The sequence below is a fragment of the Poeciliopsis prolifica genome, unplaced genomic scaffold, assembly GCF_027474105.1.
Source record: "Poeciliopsis prolifica strain line A6 unplaced genomic scaffold, Auburn_PproV2 SCAFFOLD037, whole genome shotgun sequence".
Taxonomy (NCBI): Eukaryota; Metazoa; Chordata; class Actinopteri; order Cyprinodontiformes; family Poeciliidae; genus Poeciliopsis; species Poeciliopsis prolifica.
The window spans coordinates 6,029,842-6,052,514 of NW_026562412.1; the positions used below are offsets into that span (position 1 = coordinate 6,029,842).

General features: G+C 38.2%; 1 long non-coding RNA gene across 1 annotated transcript; it reads left to right on the top strand.

Moving 5' to 3' along the window:
• The first annotated feature begins 19,102 nt into the window (after positions 1-19,102).
• Positions 19,103-19,941, top strand: LOC129374879 (uncharacterized). The gene is made up of 2 exons (XR_008607563.1): positions 19,103-19,304; positions 19,714-19,941. It is a non-coding gene; the product is annotated as an uncharacterized LOC129374879 (long non-coding RNA).
• Positions 19,942-22,673: the final 2,732 nt, after the last annotated feature.

Here is a 22,673-nt window from a genome sequence, read left to right on the forward strand (position 1 = left end):
ATTAGATTAGTATGGCAGTTAGAAAAATTAGAAACTTCCAAAATCAAAGCAAAATATCAAAAAGTGGAAAAATTCCTAATCCTACCTGAAAATGCCAGATTCTTTCGTTTGTTTGCAGCACAAAATTTTGCAGTTTCGCAACAGAGGCCCACAGATTTACACAGCTTGGTTTCAAACCAAGACATCATAAAAACTTTGGCGTTAGGCTGTTGTCTTATAATATTTGTTGACCTCGTCACTTAATATTTCTGCTGACTTCTTGTGTTCAGAATGACAGCAAACTCACATTTAGGACTGTTAGAAGCTTCCTCTTGACCTTTCCTTTCCCCTGAGATAGCTGAGGGATGATTATAGGTAATCACTCTGAAAGGTGTCATCTTGCACAGGTTGCACTTTCAGAGTTTTACTTTGCAGCAGCTTCCTGCTGAGAAGCAGAATCATCTCAAAAGAGGCTGGAAATCATCTCAAATGTGACACAGGCTGGAAATTCCTGGGCCACATTTGTCATTTTATGAAACAAGTCCTGTGGCTAATCGAATTAGAAACACAAATGCAGCAAGAGCATCAAAAGTTTGACAAACTTATCAATATCATCAGTCTTTAATGGATCATTTTTGAGGTTTCGATAGATGACAGCGTGTTTTTGTGTTTTCAAATATTGTTTCCTAGAAAAAAGATGTTTTATATATATATGCAAATGTATATTCAACCAATTCAATTTTATAGTAGAGTGGAGATAGATCGAAGCTTTGGTCAGTTCTCCTGCTTCAGCATCAGCATGAATAATTTATGTAGGATTTACGCCACTGTGTTACCATGAATCTTTGCTGAAAATTTGCAAGATTCATGTCTTCTAGGGAGTGTGTTTTTTCCCCAAGTGAAGGAGTTTGGGTACCTCAGCTTCTTCTTCTTGAACTCTGGGTAGAACTGAGCAAAATTAGTTACTGGAGCATCTGGAGTGACGCATTACCAACCTTTTCCTGGTAAGATTCCCTGAACCCCCCCCAAAAAAAGCTTTCAGTAACCAATCAGAGAAATCATCTTTAGTGATGTTTTAGTGTTGTCCACCAGAAAGAAGACTCAGAAAGAAAAATAGATTGTCCATAATTTAATTATTTCATGCTGAGGCTGTGCTACTGAAAGAAATGCATTGAAAATGCTCCCTTTTGTGTTTTCACAGATACAAGAAAAACTTTATTTTACATAAGAGAGTATATTACGAAACCTCTATGAACTGTGAAATCAGCTTAACATTCAATCGCTGTAATTTAGCTTTTAACTTAAAGAAGTTCGAATCCAGTCTCAGTAAAACTGTGAAATATCCTTTTTATCTTCTTTGAAGAGGATGCAAGCTTCAGGCTTATTGCCAGCAAATTGACTAGTTGCATTGGCCCCAACAGTTTTTTTTCATAATTTTTCTTATCTTGTCAGCCCCAAAATGCAGCTGAACAATGTAAAGCTGGGAGGAGGCAGAGGTGCTTCCTCAGTCCTTTTTGTATCAAGTGATGTCGCAGGACGTTCTCAGCTACAGAGTTTTATTATCAGAGTCTGAAGCTACAATGACTTGCCTTTATATCCAGAACTGACATCAATGCAGGTTTTACCAGACAACGTTTTTAAGATTTTAAAAGCATTCCACACTGCAACCAGGAACTGGAGCAAACATTTTGGTTTGAGTTTGAGCAACAATTATTCACAAGGCAGCGGTTGGTTAGTCTGCAGTAATGTAACTACCAAGCTGCAGCAATTATCGTGGAGCTCTCTGGAGTTTTAAGATGGTAATTGGAGGTGATTGAGTGGCTCAACAAGCATAAGTCTGCCTGGAGGCGACTTCCTCCTCCTCCCACCTATCCACACATCCATCCTCGGTGAAGTTATTCAGAGCAGAGAAAAAAAGATGGTGCAGCTCTTTATTGCTGCCTCTCCTGTTGCTCTCATGAGATCCTCTGGCTGAGGTTTGGCCCGGCCTCAAAATCTGGACAGCAGTTTTTCACTGGGATGGGATGAAAGTTTTCTGAGGTAAAGAGCTTGGAAATTCAAACCAGGTTTAAGCTTCTGAATGTTTTTGTATGGAAATGTTTCTGGATTAACAGCGTGTGTTACATTTTGAAGTAAAACTTTCCAAGTATGTGAAAATACAAAACCACCAACTGCCAACAGCTTCTTTAATCTGAACATGCCTGCCCGGTATATGATAACCAGAATACCTAAGAAATGTAAAAACGGTACACTTTGTTCTCTAATGCCCTGGATTAAAGGTTCAGCAGGGCATTTATCTGCACCAGTCGCAGTTCTTGTGACTCAGGGGACAGAAACAGCCTTTGTTCTGCTTTTTGAACCTTTTTCCCAGAGAGCAGGAGACCAAACACTCTGTGACCAGGTGAGAATTAATGTTTAATAAGTTTGGCTCCACTGAGACATTGTATGAGAGAAAGAGGTACCAGAAAAGGCATGAGGTGACCAATGACTCTCCCTAACATTTTGATGAATAGAGAAGCTATTTTTTTTTCAGCTTTTTAGTTGCTTAACAATCTAACATATACAGATCGATTGGCTTCTCATTGGTTTTATGTTAATCACACTCCATTTGTTTTCTGCTGCTTATTTTAAACAAATTTCAGTGGCAGGAGACTGAGTAGCTTTTTCTTGACGTCGATTTCCTTCAACTCTTCCAGATTTTTCCTTCCTTCAAGGCTTTCTCCTGGGGGAATACAAGAAAGAGGCTCACAAGGAAGGTGTCTAAACTTTATTTGTGATTTTATAAATCAACAACTCACTGAAGATGCTGCCACAATGTACCTGCCCTAATCCCTCACATTTGCACACACCTCTAAAGTGAAAGAAAGCAGCGTTGGTCTTCATCCTCTGCTTTGAGGTGCAGCTCCGATGCTCACAAGCACATAGTTGGTACTTTTGTGTGATAGATGAAAGTTGCAGCACAATCAGCAACAGATTACCATGCTCTGTGCACGTTTACATCTGTGTCTTAGAATCATCTTTAATGTCTTCAGCTGTTTCTACTCGAGGAGCTCGTCTGTTGGATCTAACCACACCCCCTCGTTGCTTCACTGCTTGATGAGTCTGTGGCCAGTTCGTCACTTTTAAACCAGTGTTGATAACTTCACATGTCAGTGGTCTTAATGTTATGCCTGATCGCCAAATCCCTTCTATTCTGGAAACATGTTGGGACACTGGCAGGAGGAGCTGGAGAGAGAGGTAAGTCTGCCCAAAATGGTCACCTTGATAACCTGAAAAACAGATATCTGGACGTTTATAAAGCTTTTGCTTTTTTTTGATCAGTCGGTAATGAATAACCACTTCTATCAAAAATCTGATTTCTCTTGTAATGAAATCTCGTTCCTTTGTTCTTCACACTCTAACATCAGTGGTGTTGGGTTTGTTTCGCTGTGCTGTAAATATTCCATTTTCAAAGAGATTAGATGTTTAAGCTTATGATGGATCTCATTAAATGTGATTCGTCATGCTGCTGCACATTCCCGGTGCTCTCGACTGCAGGGGACATGTCATTTTCCTGTTCTAATCCGTCTCACGTTAAACACCCAAAACCTTTTTCCAATGGAGCTGGGGTGCAGGTAGAGGAAGGAGAATAATTTGCCTGAGTTATTTCTCGTGCTGTCGAACTATATGCGCTGCTGATTCAGGTGTTGCTTTCTACTACTCAGCCTGGATGTGTTCATTTTCATCTGTTGAACTCTGACTTTGTGCTGCAGGAATTTGCAGTTTGATAGCACATTATGGGAGAGCAGCTGCAGGGAAGAAGCAGTTTCACCATACCAAATAAAACAGCCCAGGTGCTGCATTTCAACCTGATGGAGGACTTTAAATGAACTAAATGTTAATCAGCTGTGTGACCTGCAGCTGCCAAATTCCTGTCCAAACTCCGAAATAATGAGCTGAAGTGGATCCTCTTACTTGCTGAGATGAAATTGTTTTGTTTTGTCAAATAACCTCTAACCTGACCCCAGAAACATTATAACCTTTTATTGTTTCTGTGATTGGTTCAGCTGCTGTTGCACTACATGTGCAAAGTGGAACAGGTTTAAATCAGAACCTAATTTAATGTTAATCCTATTCGGGGCACCAGGGTTCATTAGAACCTGTTGCTGTATCTCGTGTAAATATGATGCATTTTTACCTTCCCTTAAGACCTTGACACATGTGATATGAAGATCTCTCGCCCTCATTAATGCTATTTTTGCTTCTCAGAGATCGACATTGCATGTAGAAACATAGTTTTCACTACAGCCTCCAGGAGGCGATAATATGCTGGTTTATACATCGTGTATACAGAAGAAGAAAAGAAGCAAAGCAAAAGAATCGAAGTATTTCTCCTCAGACTATCGAAGCAATGGCCTGACATCTTATTTTAAAAATATTTATAATCCCTAAGTGTTGGGACTTTGATTTTAATTGAAGTTTCTGTTTTGATGATTTCTGCTTTATTTGCTTATCTTGCCATTCCTGTGTATTCTTTCAGTCTCATTGTTTGTGCTTTGAACTCACTTTCCTTGCATTTGTATTTATGGTTCAGTGTTTACTGATCAGTTTAACTTTTTTCTTTCATCTGTAGTCTATCTGGTTTTCAGCGTTTTTTTTTCCCAGCTGTTTTTTATCTCCTCATTTCCTCTCTGTGCCCTCAGCTGTCCCCACTCACCTGTGATTAGTTCTTCTGGCTCCTCTGTCACTTCCACTTCTCCTTCAATATTTAACACCTTTGGTTTGTAATACTTCTAACTGGTTCTTTTATTTTTTTTCTTCCTTTGCTCTCTCTATCTCACTGGTTTTCTATGTAGTACCCTGGAGAATCTTCAATTTTCTTTCTTTTTTATTAAGGTCAATGATTTGGTTAATGATACGGTGCTGTCAGCATCTTGATGGTGTTGATTTTAGTGTAAATTGTAGCATCTTGAAGCCAATAGTGAAGCAGCCAGGATGAAAGTTAATTCCTCTCTTTGGGTCAGGCTCAGACTCGAGAACTACGGCTTTCTCTGTGTCTCAGTGATGTGTGACAGAAAGATTGGGGCTTCATCTGCAGCAGGGGTCAGCCTTCGCAGCAACCTTCGCAGCATGCCATCAAGTTTAGCAAACACCTGATAACTGAACATTCATTTGCTTCAAGCGTGTATCTAGAAAATGCATAACATGATCTCAAGGGCCGTCAACGTATCCAATTTACAATTTTTTGAGAAAATCAAGATTTTTTTTTCCATTAGTGCACTACTTGGGCTTCTGTAGTTTGCTGTGTCCCTCTTTTTCACAGACAAAAGGAACTGGCCCCTCAATTCATCAAGGATAAGCACTTGAGCAACCTAATACTTGGGGACAGTGTAATGAATCGTACGGGTTAATACACACAACAGCAGAATATTTTGACTTGTCCGCTTGTAACTTTGGCATCATTTTATGTGGACTGCAAAATTATTATAAATAAAAATGGTGAATTTAAAGAAGTAGATGTTGCTTCACATGGAAAAAAATCAATTAAAATGAGGAATTTGGTATGAATGATGTTACTTTTAAGCCATATCGCCCAGCTGTAGCTGCTTCGTTTTCATCTAAACAGGATCTCAGAAATAAAACCTGCATGCACCTCGGCTGGTATCATTTGTGACCCGGTAAATAGTTTGGTCTTTAATTGAAGACTTTAAATGCTCTCTGGGAAGATGATCAGATGGACGATGACTTCATCCCTTTAAAAGTACAGATCAGGCCCCTCTTAGTAGTAAAGTTCAAACATCTGCCTGTTATCAATGTTCTGCTCCCGCCCTCCATCTTCAGGAACATCTGTATGCAGAAAGAACATCTCAGCCCAGAGTACGTTCCACATCAAAGCTGAGTCTTCTACCAGCAGCAGCCGAGCCTCTGGCTGTTTTCACTGCTGATTTCGCTGCTGCGTGAGCTGCGAGCCGTGGAGGAGCCTCAAGCTCAGAGCAGGGTTTCAGTTTACCTTACAGAGGTGCTAATGCGCCTCCTGACCCCACCCCGCCTCCACCCCATCCAAGCTGCACAGACCAGTTTGATATTTTAGGCACATTCTCAGCCAGTTTAATTCCTCTTTGACAGTTTGAAGATGTAATGCCCAGCCAGCAGACATCTTTTAAATTAATCCTCTGCCCTTTTTGACTCACTAAATTTTGCTGGATTAAATAGATTATGAGTGCTCCTTTTCTGAGACGCCTATTATCACAAAGGCAAGACTCTCTTCTGTGTGAGAGGAAAGATAGCACAAACCGATCATATCTTACAAATTCACATTAAAAGGCCAGTATGCCCCTAATTATTGCGATAAAGTCTATAGAAGAGTGGTATTAATGCAAAATCAGGGGGTTACAGAGAGAACATTTTCACATTAATGTTCATCAACATTTCACTCATCTAGAGCAAAATGTTCACAGTTTAAGTGAGGCATTTATTTTAAGCCTATTGTGAACCAAAGATTCAAAGAGATTGAAATAGTCCTTTTATTAAACTATATCAGCTGTTTTCTGATATTTCATTTTACTCAAATATGATATATTCTAAATTTAACAAAGTGCCAATGGAAAGAAGCAAGCATTTGAGAAATGGGGTGCCAAATATCACACATGGAGGCTCCATTTTTGGACCTTTGTTGGATTAGATTCGACCTCCTCATCTATTCACCAGTGCTCCTGTCGTGGCTGTCCTTATCCCAGCGTTCTGTTTCCTCTGCTGCTGCCCTTTTTCTCTGAGGTCATGACCACATAAAAGTACTGAGCTTCCCCCACAGGCCATGTTCCTCCTGCTGCCACAGTTAGCAGCCACGGGCCGGTGTCCTTGCAGGACTGTCCACCTACTTGGATGGTGCCGGCCAGGGTGACCTCTGACGGTCTTTTGTCAGCTCAGCTCTCTCCTCTCTGCAACAAGCCCAGCTGCTTTCACATCCAAGGCCCTTTTATAGCACATTTACTCCACTGATAATTAGCACCAGATTAATGCCATCGCTTCATCTCTAGGTAGTAAATTCTGAGGACTGAATAGACCTGCTGCTGATATTGCTATCAAAGATGGGTTGAATGGTTTGGCACAGTCAGTTTTTGGTCTCATTAAAAAGTCTTAGATTCTTGCATCTAAAATTAAAATGTCTGGAATTCAGTAGAACGGTCTTAAATTTGTCATTGGAGAGCTTTTTAGTGTTGTCTATTTGATGTAATTCATTTTTCTTGTTGGACTTTTCTGTCTGGCAAAAGCTTGATTTGCACACAGAGATCTTTATTATGTTCTGTGGTTGAAGCTCCTGCTAACTTACTAGCTGTTTTGCGTCTACTGTTGTTGCCACTGACTTACTTTTCTTGCCAACCCGTACAATACTGTGAACAGAAAAACTCAGCAGTACAGTGAAAAATGTGATTTTTTTTGGTACATTTTTGTTGTGATACAGATCTTAAATCCCACTCATAATGATCACAAAATGTTTTACATTTGAGTTGGTGAAACCTGCAGAAACCCAGTTTGAGCCACAATAGGATTTTTTGATAATTAAGTTGTTAAAATAGAATGATGAACAAAACAGAAACAACCACGGGTGAAAACTTTTGGTTTCTACAGTTTTCTACAAAGCAGATTAGAAACCTGTGCGGCCCCATTTCAAGAAAGAAAGGAGTTAACAAATAATTGATCAGTTTAAATATTTAGAAGCTGTGGAGAGATCCCCTGATAACGGCGGGCTCAACATCAAAGTGGGAATAAAAATTCAGTGAACACTGATTATCATGTCGCATAAGCATCAGGCAGAACCATTTCCATGTGTCCAAATCCCAGCGCATGAATAGATGCATGTTTTCCAGTGCTGCCGTGACCTTTCCTGTTTGTACCGCCGTAACGGGGAGATGTCAGAAAGGCGAATGCTGCAGATTAATCTCTACCTCGCAAACACAACGCTTTGATTTGAGGCCAATGTACAAAAAAAAGAAAAACAGCAGGAGACGGAAGGTTCCTGAACTAAATCTAACTGGGTTTTTTGCTCGTTTCCAATGTGAACAGATTGGAGATCAAAGTTCTTCAGCTCTGCTTCAGCAGACAGCTTCCTGTCGTCTGTCTTGGAGAAAAAAGCTCCCATCTGCTTTATTTCTAGAAAGCCACCACCTCCCAGAACATCCTGTATCTCTATAGGAATGTGTTCTGAATTGACATTTATTCATATCCTCAGTCTGGGAAAGATGGTTTCAGAAACATCAAGCAGCTGAGCTCATCTGCCGAGAGAAAAGGTCAATGACAGGCTCATCCTGAACATGTAAATTATTTACACTCTGGACAATTAATTGGCTTCTTTTTCTTCTCTGAAACTGTTTGCATTAACCAAAGAGGAAAATTTGAATATTTTATCTCACTTTAAAACTCTAGTTAACATGTTGCACAAAAAGAAGCACTAAAACAATCTTTTAAGTTTTCCCATGAATAAATTTTTCATCCTTTTTGATGTTTATAACAAACAACTTTGCTACAGTTTAAACTCGCAGTGGGAAAGGTTTCTCAGATCTCCATGACTTCATTTAGGAGTTTGAGCGCTCTACAAGCTGGCTTGTAATGGTTAGAAAGCCTGGAGAAGTATTGATCAAGGCAATTTTAGAAGATCACAGAAAAGACTAGAACACGTAAAGAAAAACAGGAAGAACAAGAACTGGATGGAAGCTTTTAGTCTCAAAAAGAAATGCTGCTTTGTAAATGTGGAATCCCTCTCAGAAAAGCAGATGGAAAGTAAAATAATTTGATTTATATGATATTAAATAGAGCATAAGATATTAAACTGAAAGTGATACATCACATAAGCTGATATAAAGGAGTGATAAACTACCTAATCCGGTTTCTCTAGAGAGATTTTCCAGATACTAAAAAAGATACTAAAAAATAAAATAGTTTAGCCTGAAGATTTAAAGTCTTCTAAATTTCTGAAACTATAAAATAATGCAATAATTAACAGGTTGGTAATTTTAAAGTGTTTCTGGTGACAATCCTAAATAAAGCATTGCTTTAACTTTGCATCTTAGAAAAGTTTTGCATGAATATAGAGTTTATAGACCTAATAAAGGTACAAACACAAAAACATTGTAAAATATCTGCATTTAAACAAGTAAAACAAATACAGATTTGATCTGTGACTTTTAGGTTTCATGACCCAAATCAATGTCCTTCATTTGACCTTGCAGTCTCACTTCGTCCAATCTCAGTTCTAATTACCTTATTGTTGAGATATAACATGATTTAAATATGTGATACATTTAAGAAACTGTTTTGATTTTTTTTTTTTTTAGTCAGCCAATACCTGAATATATTTAATGCTGCCTTGACCTTTCTGTTAAATGAATGCCAGTTAGTTTTTAATTCAATCAACCTCGTGTTAGATTCAGGTATTTGTTTGAGGGTATTAGTGCTTCCATCTAAATATCAGGACCTGATCTGTTGAACACGGGGAAAGAAATCACACACAGGAAGTCTGAAGCTCTCAGATCAAACAGGGAGAAAGTCGTCTGAAGGTAATGCCGCTGCTCTTCTCTCCGTTCCTGTTTAATTTCTGATTATCACACAGATTGTGGAGCGTTTCCGTTGCACCGTCCTGTTTGCTCAGGGCTCTTCTCCAGCGAGGCAATAACTGATGAATATTTAAAGCTCTGTGAAATGGATCGTCAGGTTCATTTCAGGTGTCAGCAGTTCCCCCCCACCCCCTCCTGATGAGATGACCAGACTCTCTGAAAGATCATCTAATAAGAAAAGCTCTGATCTGAACTCGTCTGAGCAAACAGGAAACTAGAAGTTAAACTGAGCTCCGAACTCCTCCCTGGCAATCTGTGGCAAACTTTGAAATGCTTTCTGCAAGTTTTATGTGCAAGTTTACCAAATGATCTTTGATAAAATTAACAATACTAGCATGAAAAGCCTGCACAGGTCCAAAACTATTTGCATTTTGTATTTACAAGAGCCAAAACAGTGAGTCAGCTCTGACTTTGGATATTTCAAACTAATATCTGAAATGACTTGCAGTCTATGTTTTGGGGAGCTAGTTAATTTATTCTGTTGGATGCAAATAGAGAGATCAATTCTCTCCTGATATGATTTGCCTCTGGAGGTCAGGTGGTGCTGTTAGGGTTCATTCCACTGGCCAGTTTGGATTCAAATCTAATTGAGATGCTGTAGCATAACTTGACACAGACGGTTCATGAAACCTCCCAGCACAACTAAATTAAAACAGTTATGCGAAAAAGAGCGGGCCGAGACTTATCTGCATTGCCTTTTATCACAAATACACGATCGCGGTTGTTGCTGTCAAAACCGGCATAACTTCAGCTTTCTATATATTTTGTCCCTTTATAAGCGTAATTATTATTTGATAGTGGCAATTTATTTTTTACTGAGGTTTGTCTCTGGAAAAAAACAACAGTTAATGATGTGAAACATTGTCCAAACTTTGCAACACACGCCCTCCTCATCATTGGAAATTAAATGTTTTTCCCCCAGGGTATAGTTATACGCTGCCAAGAGCTGAAACTAAAGAAAAGAAATTTAATTTGCAATTAGTTCAACACTTTCAATTCCTAACAGTTTATTGAGCTTTTCATTGCTTCAGTTTAAGTATGTCTATGTTTAGATGCATCTTTTTCTAACTTTTACTGTTTCTTTGGTTTTATTGTTTATTGTGTTACGAATGTAAAAACAATGTCCCCTTTAAAATATAAAAAGTTTTTGCACTCCAGTTAGAAACTTTCTCCAGCTCTGCCAGAGGACATTAAAAAAGCATCTGTTAAATCTCTCAGTTGGGAGGCGTTGATTTTAATTTTTACTCTTGGAAAAATAATTGCGTAAATAAATACTGCTATAAATCTTAGCATTCCAGAAGTTGGCTTCAAACATTTGCTTTTACTTTGCTGTCCAGATGCAGAAGAAACTTTATGATGAAATGTTTTGTAGAATAATTGAAAGTTTAATTACGTCAGAGGCATCAAGGCATGAAACACATTATCAGAGACTAAAGCTGCCTTGAACTGAAACACTAAATTATGGAGGGATTTCTTTGTCAGAGGTGTTCTTTCATCCTTATGGCCTTCCAAACCTGCAATGAAATCTACTTTTTACTCTTGTCTGTTTTTAAACCAAGGATCTGTGCAGCAGTTTGTGTTTTTGGACCTGAACAAACCCAGACACTGTCACACAGCTGGCAGCAACGTGTCTTTCTGAAAACATGCTCAGCGTCGTTCTGCTGCCCACTCTTGTCTGAGGGTGTTTCCTGTTAGGAGTGGATTAAACCAAGCCGCCTTGTTGGTGTGATGTCCTTTGTTTTCCTCAGGCTGCGTCGCTGCTGTCAGGCGACGTTAGTCCTGTGCTGTCAATCCTCCTGCCGGTCACCGGCCCTCTTCCTGTCACTTCATCCTGGGAGATTTGTTCAGGCTCCAGGACCATCATCGCTGCCATGAATCAAAATGAAAGCAGCGATAGACTTTGATCTACTTACGGTTCGTAATCTGGGCTCTGACAAGTGACAAACTGTCAGCAGCCAATGGAGATGGAGAAACAGCTTGTTTGCTGGGTACCACTGTTGCCTTGCAACAAGAAGGTCCTGGGTTCAAATCTTTTGATATGAGCACGCGTGTGTGTGGCGGTGTGTGTTTGTATGTTGTTGTATTACCTGCTGATGGATTGATGATCTGTTCAGGATTTCTTAAGCACAACAAAGGACAGTATATTGTAAAACAGTGAGTAAAAAAAAGAAGGGATTGTTTTCTGTCTTCTTAGCCACATTCATGTTAGTAAAACAATGATTTCAAATATTTTTAGAAAAGAAAAATATTTTAATCATGTAAAGATTTGTTCATTTGGGCTGGAAGTCCTGGCATCTCCTGTATTTGCTGTCCTCAAAGTGATGTGTGAATTCAGCTATTCTCTGGGAGAAACTGACCCGGGTCAGAACCAGACAGGTTACGTAACCTGCATTTGTTCTGGACACCCAGAATCAGCAGGAATGTGACAGAACCAACTCAAATCAGAGCAGTGAGAGGACTGCAGAAGATACTGCTGACTTTCTGTGTGGATTCTGTGAGCTTGTCTTGTTCCAGGTCCAAAAAGCCCCAACTCATCATCACCACCACCACACAATTTAACAAATGCATGTGTATAAATGTAAGACCTCCTTAAAAATCTTCCCATTTGACATGTAAATCTGGACGGCTTGTAGTTTGCTCTCTTGAGGAAATCAGACAGTTGTGCAAATAGAATCATGTAAACATTTCACAGAGAGCGAGAGAGAAAGCTTTACTGCGTCTGTGAACACATTCTTCCTTTCTGCAGAGCAATGGCCTGAATTCCTCTCAGAATTGTTGATCTTGTGTGTTGTCACTACATACTTAATTTCCCCAGGGAGGACCATATAAATTGCATGCCAGTGAACAGTGCTAATAGCTGTGGTCTTGGAAATATGTTTGGCAGAAGCTTCCAAGAGGCTCGTGGAGGCGCAGCATCCAACAAGCTGCACTTCCTGCTCATTATTTCACAATTGGGAACAAGTGTTTGGGCTCCATCTTTGTATATTGCCTTGTGGTCTCTCTGCAATTTGTCGTTATTATGTTCCCATTTTTTAGGATGAGAGGTACATTTTGTGGTTATCAAAGTTGATGAAGCTGCTCACATCTGCTGACTGGAGACATGGAGGTCCGCAGAGCTGTAACCTCATCGCTGCATCACAAGCTAATTACTGTCAGATTTATAGAAATATTTACAACACCCACCTCCAACATCATCCTTGTAGGGATGTAAAGGTAAACTAACAGCACATCAAGTGAAATTATTAATGAAAGACACTCATAGAAAGTAGGTTACACATTTTATGTTCTGTGCATATAAAAGGGAAACAAAGATGGAACATGCAAAAGGAGAACCGGCACACAGAAAGGGCACGGAATCTAACAAAGTCAGCACAGCTACAAATTTAGAGCTGAGAGAAACTGGGTGTGAGGGGAAAAATAAAAAATACAATATGGATTTATTGGAGTTTACCTGAATGGCATATGGGAGAAAACATCTTCCACTCTTTCAGAAAACAATCTGTGCTGGTAAATCATGACACAGAAAAAGGAGGTTTTGCTCTTTTTGCCTGATAGAAAAGCAGACATTTCTAAAGAATATGATATTTTTTGTTATTATGGCACATAGAGGCCAGAAAACATAAGCACCAATATTTCTGATTTTAAGAAAACACTGAAATTCAGTTTTGATATAACTCAGAAAAACATTTGAAAGAGCTTTCTTTTCCAGCAGGTAATTGAGAGTTTTTCAGTCTTGTGTGAACTTCACTTTATGATGATATTAAATATATATATAATTTTAACTTATTTGATTCCTTCTTTACCCCTTTCTGAAGGTTAAACTTTTGGAAAGCCTAATTTCTTTCAGAGTAGAGCGATGAATGTCAGATTCTGAAAAGAAGTAATGAAAACGTAAAACTCTGACTCAATGTGAGGCTGTTCCAGATGATCGATCAGGTGTTTGACTCTCATGGACACAAATCAACTGTAGACAGAAAAACACACACCTGGAACTTGCCTTACTTTAATTTTTACTTACTGTAAAATATTTCTTTATCACAAATAACTCTAACATTAGTCACTTTTTCCTCCTGTGGGCTGTTTATATGGCTTCTCTTGCAACTTATGTAGGTATGCAGGTGCAGTGCAGTATGAATACAAATATTATGCAATACATGTTTGTTTCGTTATACCAACTTGTTATTTGTACTGTTTTACAGTTCAAGTCTCAATTGGGCGCTGCTGGCGGGACTGGAAATGACACGGATGATTCAGAGCAAACTGTAAAGTCCAGCAAGTGACGCCTGTTTAATTGGTAAGTTTTCTCATTTTTATTGTCTAAATTTTAACCGCGCTGATGTTTGATAATAAATATCCAATCAGGAACAGTATGTGCTTCTTTTCAAAAGGCTGTTTTTGCTTTTTTTAGATTCCCTTTTGCATTTTGATAACTTACCATATGAAAATAAATATCACATCTGAAAAGGAAATTATCTTTTATCTAATAGGTTTATTTTTTTTAATGCATTTAAACATTTTTCAAAGAGGACAGCCCTCAGGTTATGTTTTATATATATATAAAGTGGGCCATTCAAGGTATAATGTACAGATAATTTCTCTTTGCTTCAGACCAACCACATTTTATTCATCACAAACATTGAAGATAACAATGAAATTCTATTTGCAAAAGGATTTTATATAATATGCATCAGTGGAATATTAGTGGAAAGCTGTTTTTTTTTCCATCATGCAAGGTCTTCTCTAATAAAGAAGTAATAGATGTAAGGCAGAACGGAGCGATCCAACATTTGTATCATCCAAACTCTCATTCAAATTTATTTTTTTATGTGAAATGAAAATAACTCATTTTGATCAATTTCTTCCAGAGAAAAACATAACAAAAGAAATGACATTGTGTTGCATGTTGCATTGGATTATGTTTTTATTTTGGTCTGTACTGTATGTCAGAGTCTTCATTCAGTGCGGCACTCCCCTTAAGTTTGTCAAAACTGTAATTTTCGATGCTAATTCCTATTTAATAACTATAAATATATATAGCTTATCAGCTTTCACTGAAACCAAATGTTTTCTCACTGCTACTGTTTTTCTCAAAGAAACCAAATACTACAAGAACCAAATCTACAAAACCAGGAGCAAAATGTTTTCTTACAAAAGAATTAAAGTTAATGCTGCTGATCTGCTCATTAATGTGTTTCTGCTGAAACCAGTTCAAGCTAATAGAATTAAAAAGCTGCTTCATAAATATTTAAATCGTAATTATGATCAAAAATTCGTAGTCTGAAATGAAAAGAGATCAGACCTTAGACATGGATTATTGTCCATCAGTCTACATATGTATTCTGGAAGGATCACACTTTCAATATCCCTGAATAAAAAGGAAAAACTTTGGATCAGAAGAAAAGTGGCGTTAATATTCACCATCCCATATCATTACCCAGATAGATCTGCTAAAAGGGCGTTCTGGGTTCTGTGGGAGTATTTTGTACTGGGTGGCTTTTAATGGTTATCCAATCCTTAAAGGCACAAAGTTGTGACAAAATTCCTGGTTCACAGCTGAACTTGTAAGCAGTATGCGTTGGACTCTGTCCATGTTAATGTTTGTGGCACTCATGGACAGGATCTCAGGAGAATTTCTGGTTTATTTTTACGAACTACATAGTTCTTTTGGCTTCTTTTAGGCCATGATAAGGTTTCAATACTGAGTGTGAAGGTTCCGTTTCTGTAAATCAGAGATCATGGGTCACTCACTGCCTCAACCTGCGACATGTTTAAGTGTCCAGATACACCAAGATATGCTTTTTATTCAAAATTTCTTACTGTGTAGAAGACCGGATACATAACTTTTTATGAGTCTGTTTTGTTCCCACTTAAATCTCCTGAAAGGCTTCAGTCAAATCTTCCTGCAGCTGATGATGGATGTTAATTATAGCAGCTGATGAGGGATGAAGAGCTCTGACAGAAAATCATCAGGAGGGAGCAACCACTTGGAGAGATTAATGACCTCTGCACCACTCTTGTTGGCACCCCTGGTAAAGATGTTTTAAAAAACACATTTATATTTAGCAGCATCTCATCATCTAAAATCCAAATTTTGCATGAAAATGATGTGTTCATTTTCCTTACTATGGAGTGATAGTAAAGGCATCGACAAGAGATTTATGTTGCATGGTTGTTTGGTGTGATACAGATAAAAAAAAAAAAAACTCTGTATGACGCACTTATACACATGAAGATTCCTAAAGTCCACTATATCTTTTACTCACTGTGAACTATAAAAAAAGAACACTCAGACTTTGAAGTGAAACAAGAGTTAATATGTGGGAAGGCATTTCATGACTATTGTCAAGTAAGGTGGAGTATGCATGGTGCTGTGGTCTTGGAAACCTTTTCCAGACGTGTTAATTTTATGAAATCTGCTGCCCTCTACCAGGAATTAAACACTGGATCATCATTGGGTCTTTCTGCAGGATAATGAGACCAAATGCAAAACCAAACCAACCTTTGGTTTTACATTAATCACCAGACATATTATCGACTTTGTTCCTGAGCTGAAATGTCATAAAAATAAACCTGCGAATCAATTTGAAGAGTAGGTAAAATGACAAAGAGCTGAAGGAATAGTCAAAGGACTTTCTGTTTGCTAAACATAGGAAATTATATAGAAGATGACAAAAAAAAAAACAATGTTTTTGTTGGCTGTTGAGTCATGCCTGCTATTTAGAGTATCTGAAATTGATCAAGTTGTGCTGTAAGAAACTTAGATCTCTTGTCTAGAATGTGATTGATTTTTGTTTTTTTACACATTTTCAGAAAGATTGCAATCGTAGTTTAGATAAACCCGACTGGTGTTTTAAAATTTTGGTTTTGTTTACACAGACAGATAAAAGTAAATCCATGGAAGCAAAAAAAAAAAAAAAAAATCTGAGCATGGGAATAAACTTCCTAATTTAGAAAGTACGTGTCAGCTCAGTGTTCCTTAATAATGTAGAACAGCAAATTGGATTTTTCTTGACTTTCACATAATTAGAAGGTTGAGAAGGGAAAGGAGAGCCATATGGCACCATTAATAATTCATGTCCTTTTGATAGAGGTGGCCCTCATCTGATGCCATAATGTGCAATGAGAAATGAACCCGTCCGTGGGTCACAATCAGCTTGAACCTCCTCGGCCCTCTGTTCTGAAAACCTTCTTTACGAGCGACTGTGTTAACTGTTTGGATTAGTTCTGTTTGCTTCTGCAGGTCGTAACCGAGGCATTAATCCTGAACCACAACATCTGTTTGATTGATGCCATCACGGAAGAAACCTACTGAGACCAGTGACTGCTTTATGCTGCATAAAAAGCGAGAGTGCCATCCATCAAACTAGCTCACTAATTTCCCACCGGATGTAATAAGCCCAATTTTATGAACGTAACAGCTTTTCTGTCTCATTTTCTTTTACTGTGTTCTCTTCAATCTCTGTCGTTAGTTTTTCACGCAAAGACTTGCATCCCGTGGGACAGACCAACATCTATCTAACACATGGAAATCAGGTAAAAAGGTTAAAAGTTAGGCATTTTGAGTCTGTTAAGGACAAAAGTTAAAGTGTTTATCCTTTTCTGAAATTCCCCTGCTGGATAATAAGCTCTCCTGTCTGGTGGGAAATGATACAAGCTTCTCCCTTGTGAAAATGCTAACAGGTTGACTTTTTCCAGCTTTTTTTTGGGCAAATGCTGTTAGGATACATAGAGGTGTAAAGCGTGCATGACAGCACTGATGGATCAGATGTTTGTGTTGGCCTGTAGATGGATTAGTTGCATGATAAAATGTAAGCTCTGAGGCAACACAAAGACTAAACCAGTAATGCATGTAAATGTGTCTCACAGAAGTGACATGAATGTAAAGAGGCGCTAAAGGATGTTCATCATGGTATTGATGATGGGGAACCGTGGTGATGAAAAACGCTGTGGGGAAATGAACAAATGTGATGCTGTACACCAATCCAGACTTTCTGCTGCAGACTGGTGCTATGAGAGGAGTCAAGCACAATGCATGCATGTGAGACTCTGGTTTCTAAAAAGAAAAGTTTTTGCATCTCTATGTCATAACTGTATAACACAAGACAGATAATCTACCTTCTCCCAGAGGTCTTACTACTGTTCGGTCAGAAACAACCAATCAGAGACAGGAGGAGGGACTTGGCACCGTCAATCACACTCATGTATATGCTGCTCAAAATTGATGGTTTGTTACATCTGTGCTAATGGTGGAGAAGCAAAAAAAAACAGTTTAACTGTCGTCATTAGTGACCAGTGTGTACAGTGGTGAGACCTTCTTCCTGGCTCTGATTGGAAGTTTTTGAGCACATGGGGAATTTCTGCAAATTAACAAACAGTATTTCTTTTTTAAGATAATGAGAAACAGAATCTAATTTTCTTTAAATTCAGAAGTCTTGTTCACACACCTTTTCAGCTCTGGATACACATTTTAATGTCAACTTCAAAACTTTTACTTTGTGGCCTTCATTTGACTGTACAACCAATGTACCTGTATGCTTCGAGTCACAATTCAGCTGGAAAACAACTGGCAGATGTCTTGATATTTTGTATTTCCATTTCCACATGATATTCTTTTCCCATATTGTCATCTATTTTGTAAAGTGCACCAGTCCGTCCTGCAGCACAACACCCACACAACATGAAGCTCTCAGCTCCTTCATTCACAGTGAGGAAGGTGTTCTCAGGCCTGAGAGCTTCTTACATTTTCCTCCAGAAATAACAATTTTCAATGGTAAGAGTGAAAGTCTTATTTTTTTGATCAAATTTACAAACTTTCATCTGGCTTGATTTTAAAAAGTTGGCTAGCTGAGGCTGGCTTTAAAAGAAAGTCCCATTCAGTAGACCAACAGCTGATACCAGAGTCTGAGTTCAGCCAGAAACTCCTGACACTAACAATTTAACAATGTCTTGATAATCTAATTGGATCAGAACGTCCCATCTTCATTTAACACACCTATATAGCTGTTATAAGGTTGTATGATTTGGAACAGGGACTGAAAACATAACATTTTTCTGGTTGTTCTGTAACAGCGCTGAGTTGGACATCTCCCGAGGTGTTTCTGTCAGTTGGACAAAAGCTTCCCAGTTTGTTCTGTTTCTGCTTTGTTCCTTCACCACAGCCTTTCCACATTGACAGGACTGAATCCATACAAAGCAGGAAGAAGAGAAAAGTAGGAACTGAGTTTAAGCTGATGAAAAGAGAAGAAACTGACTGATTTTGCAGCTTATCCAGCGATGCTGATATGAAGATGAGTCGGAGCCCCAGTAAGTACTTCAACAACCTCCATATTGACATGTCCAGGAAAAGGAACAAGAGCAACACACCAGTTGCTCAGTGGTCTCCATTCCTCTTTTAAGATGAAGGTAAAGTTTTCATTTGAGCAATTTCCAGTTTGCCACACCTGCCCTCCATCTCAACGTGTTCACAGCAGGACCCAGTCTCTGGTTGCTCCTCCCAATTTACACTCAAAAATCTCTGATTTTCTGCTTTGACTTTTGGTTCAGACTGTTTGCTATTGTTTAAAATTTTGAATTCTGTGTTTGAGTTTAATTACAGAAAAAAAATATTTGCTGCCTGAAATCTTCTCTGCTTTCAGGTCCTACGTCCACCAGCCAATTATAAGATGAAAGACAAGCAACAAATAAAAGGAGAAAGTACAAAGAACCATGCAGAGAAACTCATTTATTAACTGTAAAGTAAGACATGAATGAGAAATTATTCTTTCTTCTCAGCTCTTTTACTTTTTATTTATCTTGTTCAGATGCAGAATTATTTTCTATATTCAGTTCCTTCAATTATATCACTGAGATGATCAGTAGATCAGTAGACTATGATAACTTAAAAAGCTTCAAAGTCTTCCCAAGCCTCGTCCAGTGAAGGTCTCCTTAAAAGCAAAAGAAGCATCACTGATGACGCCATGCATCGACACATATCTTTATGATCTATAGTTTTATCTTAAAGTGCATGCTGACCCACTTATTCCAGAAAGTCCAATACTTTCAAACTTTAAGCTTCAATAATTTGTCGTTGCATATGGAATGAAATGGAAACGCAGCTGTTGATGCACATCGGCCTAATTTTTTTTCTTTTTGTTTTTACCAAAAGCAGCCAGAACAAACGATGGAACATCACTTCTGAACTGAAAGTGAAGGTCACACAGATGATTTTTATAAGCTATTAAGATTTTATGGCTGATAGAAGTCTTCCTGGGAGATTACAGAGGATTCCAGCGGGACCTTTCGGAGCCGGCTGATTGCTATCTCGACCTCGGAGCGCTCAGAGCTCCCATTACGTCTGTGCCGGGATCAAATAAAGTTTACACTTCATTTTTAACTTTGCTTCAGAGTTGGATGTTGGCCAGAGAAAAACAAGGCTTGATGAGCTGGAGGGGATTGAAGCTGAAGAGATGCTGATTTATGATGGTCAGGCGGTCCAGTTCATCACAGGCTATCTGCTTCTACTCTATACAGAGGAATGTTGTAAATGCTTAAAAACACACACTATAACGTTAATGCGCACTACGATTGATCTCTGAAAGTTTGTAAAATACTTTCTTCATGTTGTAAAGTAATATTTCAGGATCTGAAATTCAAGAATTAGATACATTTTAACAGGTGACATCATCTTGATGGGAGAAAAGCCTCATAATTTCTCATAAAGACAAAGAAGTCTGGATAAATATGAGAGCTTTCACATCATATTCAGAAACATCTGGAAATTGAATCTATATGCATATAGTTCAAATGTTTGCCTCAAGTAGTTCCTGTTGCTTTTAAATTATGTTAATCTGTCAAAATTACTTAAGTTATTTTGATCACAAATTTTAAACTAACAAATTTCAGGACTATAATTATGTTGACATTTTTTGCACACAAACAAGGACTTTCACTTTGATCCTGCTTTACTATGTGTACAGATACTTAAATATGAATATATACATTTGGTAAGAAATTACAAATAAGTACATGTAGTGTCATTAGTTTTTATGTCTATATTTTCTAGGTTGAGATTCAGGTTGAATAAATTAGAAATAATGACACTTCATCTAAGAATAATTTATAAAATCAACACATAATCACCACTAATTAAAAATAATTTAGTAACTTAAGTAATTTAAAAATAAACACTTGGACCAGTAAAATATTAATATTATGTAATTTATGAACAACCTTTAAAAAGCTATCAGACATAGTTTATGGTATTCAGAACACAAAATTGAACTCACAACAAAACTAAACAGTTGTTAATGATCTACCTGAAGAGGAGGTTCAAAGTGATGATCTGAGGTGAGTATATGAATTTGAGGTAAATTAAGTTTATTAGGAAAGTAGCTTGTCTCATCTTTAAGGCATGAACACACTCCACTAGATAAATTTATCTGATTACTTGAGGTGATATTAAAAGGAACAAAGTTATGACCAGGACAAGAAACTTACCTTAAGCACATTTTAAATTTTATTTTTTAACTTGCGTAGAACAGGAGTTGCCTTCTGCTGAGTTCTCTACATCACACTCCTAGTAAGAGACTAATTTTACCCAATGAACTGTCAGAACTGTATCAATTTATGAATGCCTGACTATTTTCCAGCTGAATAATCTCCTCAGACGCAGTCAGAGCATCTAATGATTGTCTGTCTGATTTAGAGCAGAACAGCCCATTGGCCTCCTTTCTGAAACAGCAAACTTCCAGCTGCAGCTTCGTGGGCTGAAGCTACGCCGATGTGCTCATATTCAGCTGAAACTGTAAAATCTCATTGCAAATGGGTGTAAAATCTAATCCTAGGATTTATATCCCCTGTCTCTGTGAAAACCCACACATCCTCCAATACCCAGAGGAGCCATCCTGAACTCTGCGGCATTCCTGCAGTGCAACATCCGGGTCCCGTGATTGGTGCGTTTGCTAATCAATAGTGGCAGTCTGATTACACAGATGGTCTTTGGAACAAGAAATCACAGAGAAACCTTGGAGTCACCTTACACCACATGAGCCAGGTGTGGGGTTGGATGTTTCCATGTCCACCTACACATGCACCTGAGATAATCACTTTAGGGAGCGGAGGAGGGAGGGAAACATTGTTCAGCCTCTGTTATTAGAGGCTGAGTCCGTGACTCAACAGTCTATTTCTGGCCCTAGAGAGTTTAATGAGTTTGGGGTCTCACAGCAAACTGATATGACTTTAATTGTAAGTGACATTTTCTTCATGTGTAGATTAGATTTGCTCAAGGTGATGCAACAGTCGGTAAGAGTGTTCATGGCAGCTGGACGGCTGCAAGAAGAATTCACTGACTATAAAAGATTTTTTTCAACAAAGCGAAAGATGTCACAACCTTACAAGAATCGAGAATCACCACAGACCTTTTCTACATTTTAACACCTCGCTGCTGTTTTTCTTTTTACGTTTCTGGAAAAAAAACATCAATTTATCCATCCGTCCAAGTCAAACAAGCAATGTAGAAATCATCATCTATCTACCATGCGTCCGATGCAGCCATCCATCTCTCTTCTCCATTTTGATGAAGCTTATGTCAGCTGCTTATATCTGGGTTCTTGTTTTTTAAGTCATGATCTACACCTTATGACCTAAGGTGAAGGATTGAATCTAGATAAACTAGCAAATGGCGAGCTTCACCTTTCTTTCTTCACCATGACAGACCAGAATAATGCCCTCATTACTGCAGAACGTCCAATCCGTTCATTGATCTCCTGCTCTATCCGAACATCATTGGGGATAAGATTAGATTAGAGATTTCTAACTCATCAGGGTGAGGCAGAGATTTAGAGGAAACAATTTTTTTCTAGTTGAGACCCACAACCAGTCAGAATTTGAGAAGCCCCTGACCAAAGGTTGGTAGAGAAGACACAAACTGTAAAAGTAAGAGCTTCAACATATTTTTAAAGTAAAAGTAGTATTGCCAAGTAAACATATGAATAGAGTTATTTAGTATATCCAAGAAATGACCCAAGTTAGAGTAAAATAAAGTATTTGGTAAAAAGGGATATTTAATGTTCAAAACCATTAAATTAAATCAAAACTGCATATTAAATCAGTTTCTATTTAATATTC